The 6199-nt window shown below is 37.0% G+C and overlaps 1 non-coding gene across 1 annotated transcript; it reads left to right on the forward strand.

The window, feature by feature from the left end:
* Nucleotides 1–2190: 2190 nt before the first annotated feature.
* Nucleotides 2191–2298, forward strand: LOC127740179 (small nucleolar RNA R71). The gene has a single exon (XR_008000860.1). It is a non-coding gene; the product is annotated as a small nucleolar RNA R71 (small nucleolar RNA).
* The last annotated feature ends 3901 nt before the right edge of the window (nt 2299–6199 follow it).

Consider the following 6199-nt stretch of genomic DNA (forward strand, 5'->3'; position numbering starts at 1 on the left):
TAGGCATGTAAAACACCCTCTGCCTGCAATCCTAGTGTTAAACGACAGGCTGAAGCTTGTTTCTGGCGTTAAACGCCCAGATGTAGCATGTTTCTGGTGTTTAACGCCAGCCTAATGCTTGTTGTTGGCGTTAAACACCAGCTTTCCTCAGGGTGCAATCCTAGCATTTAAATGCCAGATTGCTGCTTGTTTCTGGCATTTAATGCCAGATTCATGCTCTGTTCTGGCGTTGAACGCCAGCCAGATGCTCCTTACTGGCGTTTAAATGCCAGTAACCTCTTCCTCCAGGGTGTGTTGTTTCTTCTGCTGTTTTTGATTCTGTTTTTAATTTTAGTATTTGTTTTGTGACTCCACATGATCATGAACCTAATAAAACATAAAAGAACAATAAAAATATATATAAATAAAAATTGGGTTGCCTCCCAATAAGAACTTCTTTAATGTTAATAGCTTGACAGTAAGCTCTCATGGAGCTTCACAGGTGATCAGGTCAATGTTGTGGACTCCCAACACTAAACTTAGAGTTTAAATGTGGGGGTTTCTAAACACCAAACTTAGAGTTTGGTACACCAAACTTAGAGTTTGGGTGTGGCCTCCCAACACCAAACTTAGAGTTTGATTGTGGGGGCTCTGTTTGACTCTGTACTGAGAGAAGCTTTTCATGCTTCCTCTCTATTGTTACAGAAGGATAGCCTTGGGCCTTAAACACAAGGTAGTCCCCATTCAATTGAAAGACTAATTCTCCTCTGTTAACATCAATCACAGCTCCTGCTGTGGCTAGGAAGGGTCTTCCAAGGATGATGCATTCATCCTCCTCCTTCCTAGTGTCCAAGATTATGAAATCAGCAGGAATGTAAAGGCCTTCAACCTTTGTTAACATGTCCTCTACCAATCCATAAGCTTGTCTTACCGACTTGTCCGCAATCTGAAATGAGAATGTGGCAGCCTGTACCTCAAAGATCCCCAGTTTCTCCATTACAGAGAGTGGCATAAGATTTATACTTGACCCAAGGTTGCACAGAGCCTTCTCAAAGGTCATGGTGCCTATGGTATAGGGTATTAAGAATTTACCAGGATTTTATTTCTTTTGAGGTAGAGTTTGCTGAACCCATGTATCTAGTTCACTAATGAGCAAGGGAGGTGCATCTTCTTAAGTCTCATTACCAAACAATTTGGCATTCAGCTTCATGATAGCTCCTAGATATTGAGCGACTTTCTCTCTAGTTACATCTTCATCCTCTTCAGAGGAAGAATAGTTCTCAGAGCTCATGAATGGCAGAAGGAGGTTTAATAGAATCTCTATGGTCTCTATATGAGCCTCAGATTCCTTTAGGTCCTCAATAAGGAACTCCTTCTTGTCTGGGAGACGTCCCATGAGGTCTTTCGCATTGGGATTCACGTCCTTCCCTTCCTCCTTGGATTCAGCCTTGTTAACAATATCAATGGCCTTGCACTTTCTTTTTGGATTCTCTTCAGTATTGCTTGAGAGAGTACTAGGAGGAGTTTCAGTGACTTTCTTACTCAACTTGCCCACTTGTGCCTCCAAATTTCTAATGGAGGACCTTGTTTCACTCATGAAACTTAAAGTGGACTTAGACAGATCAGAGACTATATTTGCTAAGCTAGAGGAGCTCTGCTCAGAATTCTCTGTCTGTTGCTGAGAAGATGATGGAAAAGGCATGCTATTGCTAAGCCTGTTTCTTCCACCATTATTAAAGCCTTGTTGGGGCTTTTGTTGATCCTTCCATGAGAAATTTGGATGATTTCTCCATGAGGAATTATAGGTGTTTCCATAAGGTTCACCCATGTAATTTACCTCTGCTATTGCAGGGTTTTCATGATCATAGGCTTCTTCTTCAGAAGATGCCTCTTTAGTACTGTTGGATGTAGTTTGCCATCCATTCAGACTTTGAGAAATCATGTTGACTTGCTGAGTCAACATTTTGTTCTGAGCCAATATGGCATTCAGAGCATCAATTTCAAGAACTCCCTTCCTCTGAGGCGTCCCATTATTCACAGAATTCCACTCAAAGTGTACATGAATTGGTTATTTGCAACCATGTCAATAAGTTCTTGAGCTTCTACAGGCGTTTTCTTTAGATGAATAGATCCACCTGCAAAATGGTCCAGTGACATCTTGGAGAACTCAGATAGACCATAATATAATATATCCAGAATGGTCCACTCTGAAAGCATATCAGAAGGACACCTTTTGGTCATTTTCTTGTATCTTTCCCAAGCTTCATAGAAGGATTCACCATCTTTTTATTTGAAGGTCTGAACATCCACTCTAAGCTTGCTCAGCTTTTGAGGAGGAAAGAACTTAGCCAAGAAGGCCGTGACCGGCTTATCTCAGGAGTCCAGGCTATCTTTTGGTTGTGAGTCCAACCATGTTCTAGCTCTGTCTCTAACAGCAAAAGGGAAAAGCATGAGCCTATAGACTTCAAGATCTACTCCATTAGTCTTAACAGTCTCACAGATCTGCAAGAACTCAGTTAAAAACTGATAGGGATCTTCTGATGAAAGTCCATGGAACTTGCAGTTCTGTTGCATTAGAGCAACTAGTTGAGGTTTCAGCTCAAAATTGTTTGCTCCAATGGCAGGGATTGAGATGCTTCTTCCATCAAACTTGGAAGTAGGTGTAGTATAGTCACCAAGCATCCTCCTTGCATTATTGTTGTTGGGTTCGGCTACCATATCCTTTTCTTGTTCAAAAATTTTAGTAAGGTTGTCTCTGGATTGTTGTATTTTACTTCTCTTAGTTTCCTCTTCAAAGTCCTTTCAGGTTCAGGGTCACCTTCAACAAGAATGCCTTTTTCCTTGTTCCTGCTCATATGCAAAAGAAGAGAACAGAAAAGGAAGAGGAATCCTCTATGTCACAGTATAGAGATTCCTTTATGTTAGTAGAAGAAGGAAGGAATAGAAGAAGGAAATGGTAAGAATCCAAACACAAGGGAGAGGATAGGTTCGAATTCTTGAGTAGAGAAGAAGTGTTAGTAGATAAATAAATAAATAAAAGAAGATGAGAGGGAGAGAATTTCAAAAATTAATTTTGAAAAAGGGTTAGTGATTTTTGAAAATTAGAAAGAGAAAATTAGTTAGGTGGTTTTTAAAAAGATAAGAAATAAACAAAAAGTTAATTAGTTAATTGAAAAAAAGATTTGAAAATCAATTTTGAAAAGATAAGAAGATAGAAAAATTTTTAAAATTGAATTTTTTTTGAAAAAGATATTATTTGAAAAGATATGATTAAAAAGATATAGTTGAAAAATATTTGATTTTTAAAATTAAAATAGATTACTTAACTAACAAGAAACTAAAAGATATGATTCTAGAATTTAAAGATTCAACCTTTCTTAACAAGAAAGTAACAAACTTCAAATTTTTTAATCAATTACATTAATTGTTAGTAAAGTTTTCGAAAAATTGAAATAAAGATAAGAAAAAGGTTTTGAAGATCATTTTAAAAATTTTCAAAAATAATAAAAAAATGAAAAAGATTAGATTTTTGAAAAAGTTTTGAAAAGATAAGATTTTTAAAATTGAAATCTTGACTTGACTAACAAGAAACAACTTATTTTTTAAAATTTTTGACTAAGTCAACCCAAAGATTTCGAATTTTTGAGAGAAATAAGGAAATTTTTTTTATTTTTGAATTTTTAATGAGGAGAGAGAAAAACACAAAAATGACTCAAAACATGAAAATGCAAGATCAAACACATAATGCATGCGAGAACAGTATGAATGTCAAGATGAACACCAAGAAGACTTTGAAGATCATGATGAACATCAAGAACATATTTTTGAAATATTTTCAAGAAAAGAGAGACATGCAAGACACCAAACTTAAAAAGTTTTAATGCTTAGACACTATGAATGCAAAAATACATATGAAAAATAACAAAAAACACAAAACAAGAATAAATAATAAGACTTACCAAGAACAACTTGAAGATCATGAAGAACACCATGCATGAATTTTTTTCGAAAAATGCAAAAAATTTTTAAAACATGCAATTGACACTAAACTTAAAATTTGACACTAGACTCAAACAATAAACACAAAATATTTTTTTTTGTATTTTTTTCCGAAAATTATATTTTTGAAAAACGAAAATAAAGAAAAAATTTTTAAAGAAAAAAATTTTTGAAAAGTTTTTTAAAACAAAATAAAAGAAAATTACCTAATCTGAGCAACAAGATGAACCGTCAGTTGTCCAAACTCGAACAATCCCCAGCAACAGCGCCAAAAACTTGGTGCACGAAATTGTAATCATCAACCATGGCACCAAAAACTTGGTAGTGCTCTCAAACGTGAATCACACTTTGTCACAACTTCGCACAACTAACCAGCAAGTACACTGGGTCGTCCAAGTAATACCTTACGTGAGTAAGGGTCGATCCTACGGAGATTGTTCGTATGATGCAAGCTATGATCATCTTGTAAATCTCAGTTAGGCGGATTCAAATGGTTATAATTGTTTTCGAATATAATAATAAATAAAGCATAAAATAGAGATAGAGATACTTATGTATTTCAATGGTGGGAATTTCAGATAAGTGCATAGAGACGCTTGTTCCTGTTGAATCTCTGCTTTCCTACTACTGTCATCCAATTCTTCATATTCCTTTCCATGGCAAGTTGTATGTAGGGCATCACCGTTGTCAATGGCTACTTCCCATCCTCTTAGTGAAAATGGTCTAAATGCTCTGTCACAGCACGGCTAATCATCTGTCGGTTCTCGATCATGTCAGAATAGAATCCATTGATTCTTTTGCGTCTGTCACCATGCTCAACAATCGCGAGTTTGAAGCTCGTCACAGTCTTTCAATCCCTGAATCCTACTCGGAATACCACAGACAAGGTTTAGACTTTCCGGATTCTCAATAATGGCCGCCAATAATTCTAGCTTATACCACGAAGATTCTGATTAAGGAATCCAAGAGATATTCGTTCGTTCTGAGGTAGAACGGAAGTGGTTGTCAATCACGTGTTCATAGGTGAGAATGAAAATGAGTGTCACAGATCATTGATGTGTGGAAAACGATCTAACACAAAACTCACCGGCAAGTGTACCGGGTCGCATCAAGTAATAATAACTCACATGAGTGAGGTCGATCCCACAGGGATTGAAGGATTGAGCAATTTTAGTTTAGTGGTTGATTTAGTTAAGCGAATCAAGTTTTGGTTGAGTGGGTTGTACTTGACAGAAACTAAATTGCTTGGAATATAAAGGGAAAAGGGGAAATTGCAGTAAATTAAAGAGCAGGAAAGTAAACTTGCTGAATTGTAAAGAACAAGAATGTAAATGACTGAAACTTAAAGTGCAAGAAATGTAAATTGCAGTAACTTAAATGGCAAGGAATGTAAATGGCTTGAATGTAAAAGGGATTCGAGGACTGGGATTGTAGAATCTAAACAAAGAGAGATTGAATTGCCACAATTAATAGAGCAGAAATTGAATTGGAAGCAATGAGAATTCAAACAGAAAATGAAAGTAAAGTGCAGCAAGGTTCACCGAAGAACCAAAAGTAAATTGGGATCTCAGGGTTCAAGAGACTAGGTAGCAGAGCCTAGATCTCAATTACCTTCCTAGATCCAAGTTATCAAAGCAATTGACAATAAATTGAAGAAGAAGTAGCAAAGAGAAAGTAAATGAGTTCAATTATGCAGAAAAGAAATTAAAGAGCTCTTGAGTGGGGATTGAGACAGAAGTTCCTCAATTCTTAACACCCAAAACTCAAAACAAGGAAATTAAAAAGACCCAAGCAAGAACGAGGAAGAAGAGAGATCAATTCGCCTCCCCAATTCTCTGAAATCTCAGTGAAGACACCAAGAGAAGTTCCAAAGTGCAAAATTCAAAAGCTAAGCAAAAAGGTCTCAAAAAAAAAAGGTCCTAATTACATCAAACTAGCTCCTATTTATACACTTTCTATTCTTGGATTTTGGGATTTGGATGGGCTTTTGATTTGGTGAAGAAATGAATTAAATTGACATTTTAATTGAATTTTTCGGCCCAAAATAATAGCTTCCAGGAGGCTGCCCTGCCCTTGTGGAGGGCAGGGCAGGATTTGGTGCATGTTGGTGCTTGCTTGGTGCGGCTTGGTGTGGCTTGGTGCGGTCTGGTGCTTGCTGGTGCGCAGAACGCTGCCCTGCCCTTGCGGAGGGCAGGGCAGGAAAAATTGGTGCTGCCAGGAT

The sequence above is a fragment of the Arachis duranensis genome, chromosome 6, assembly GCF_000817695.3.
Source record: "Arachis duranensis cultivar V14167 chromosome 6, aradu.V14167.gnm2.J7QH, whole genome shotgun sequence".
Classification (NCBI taxonomy): Eukaryota; Viridiplantae; Streptophyta; class Magnoliopsida; order Fabales; family Fabaceae; genus Arachis; species Arachis duranensis.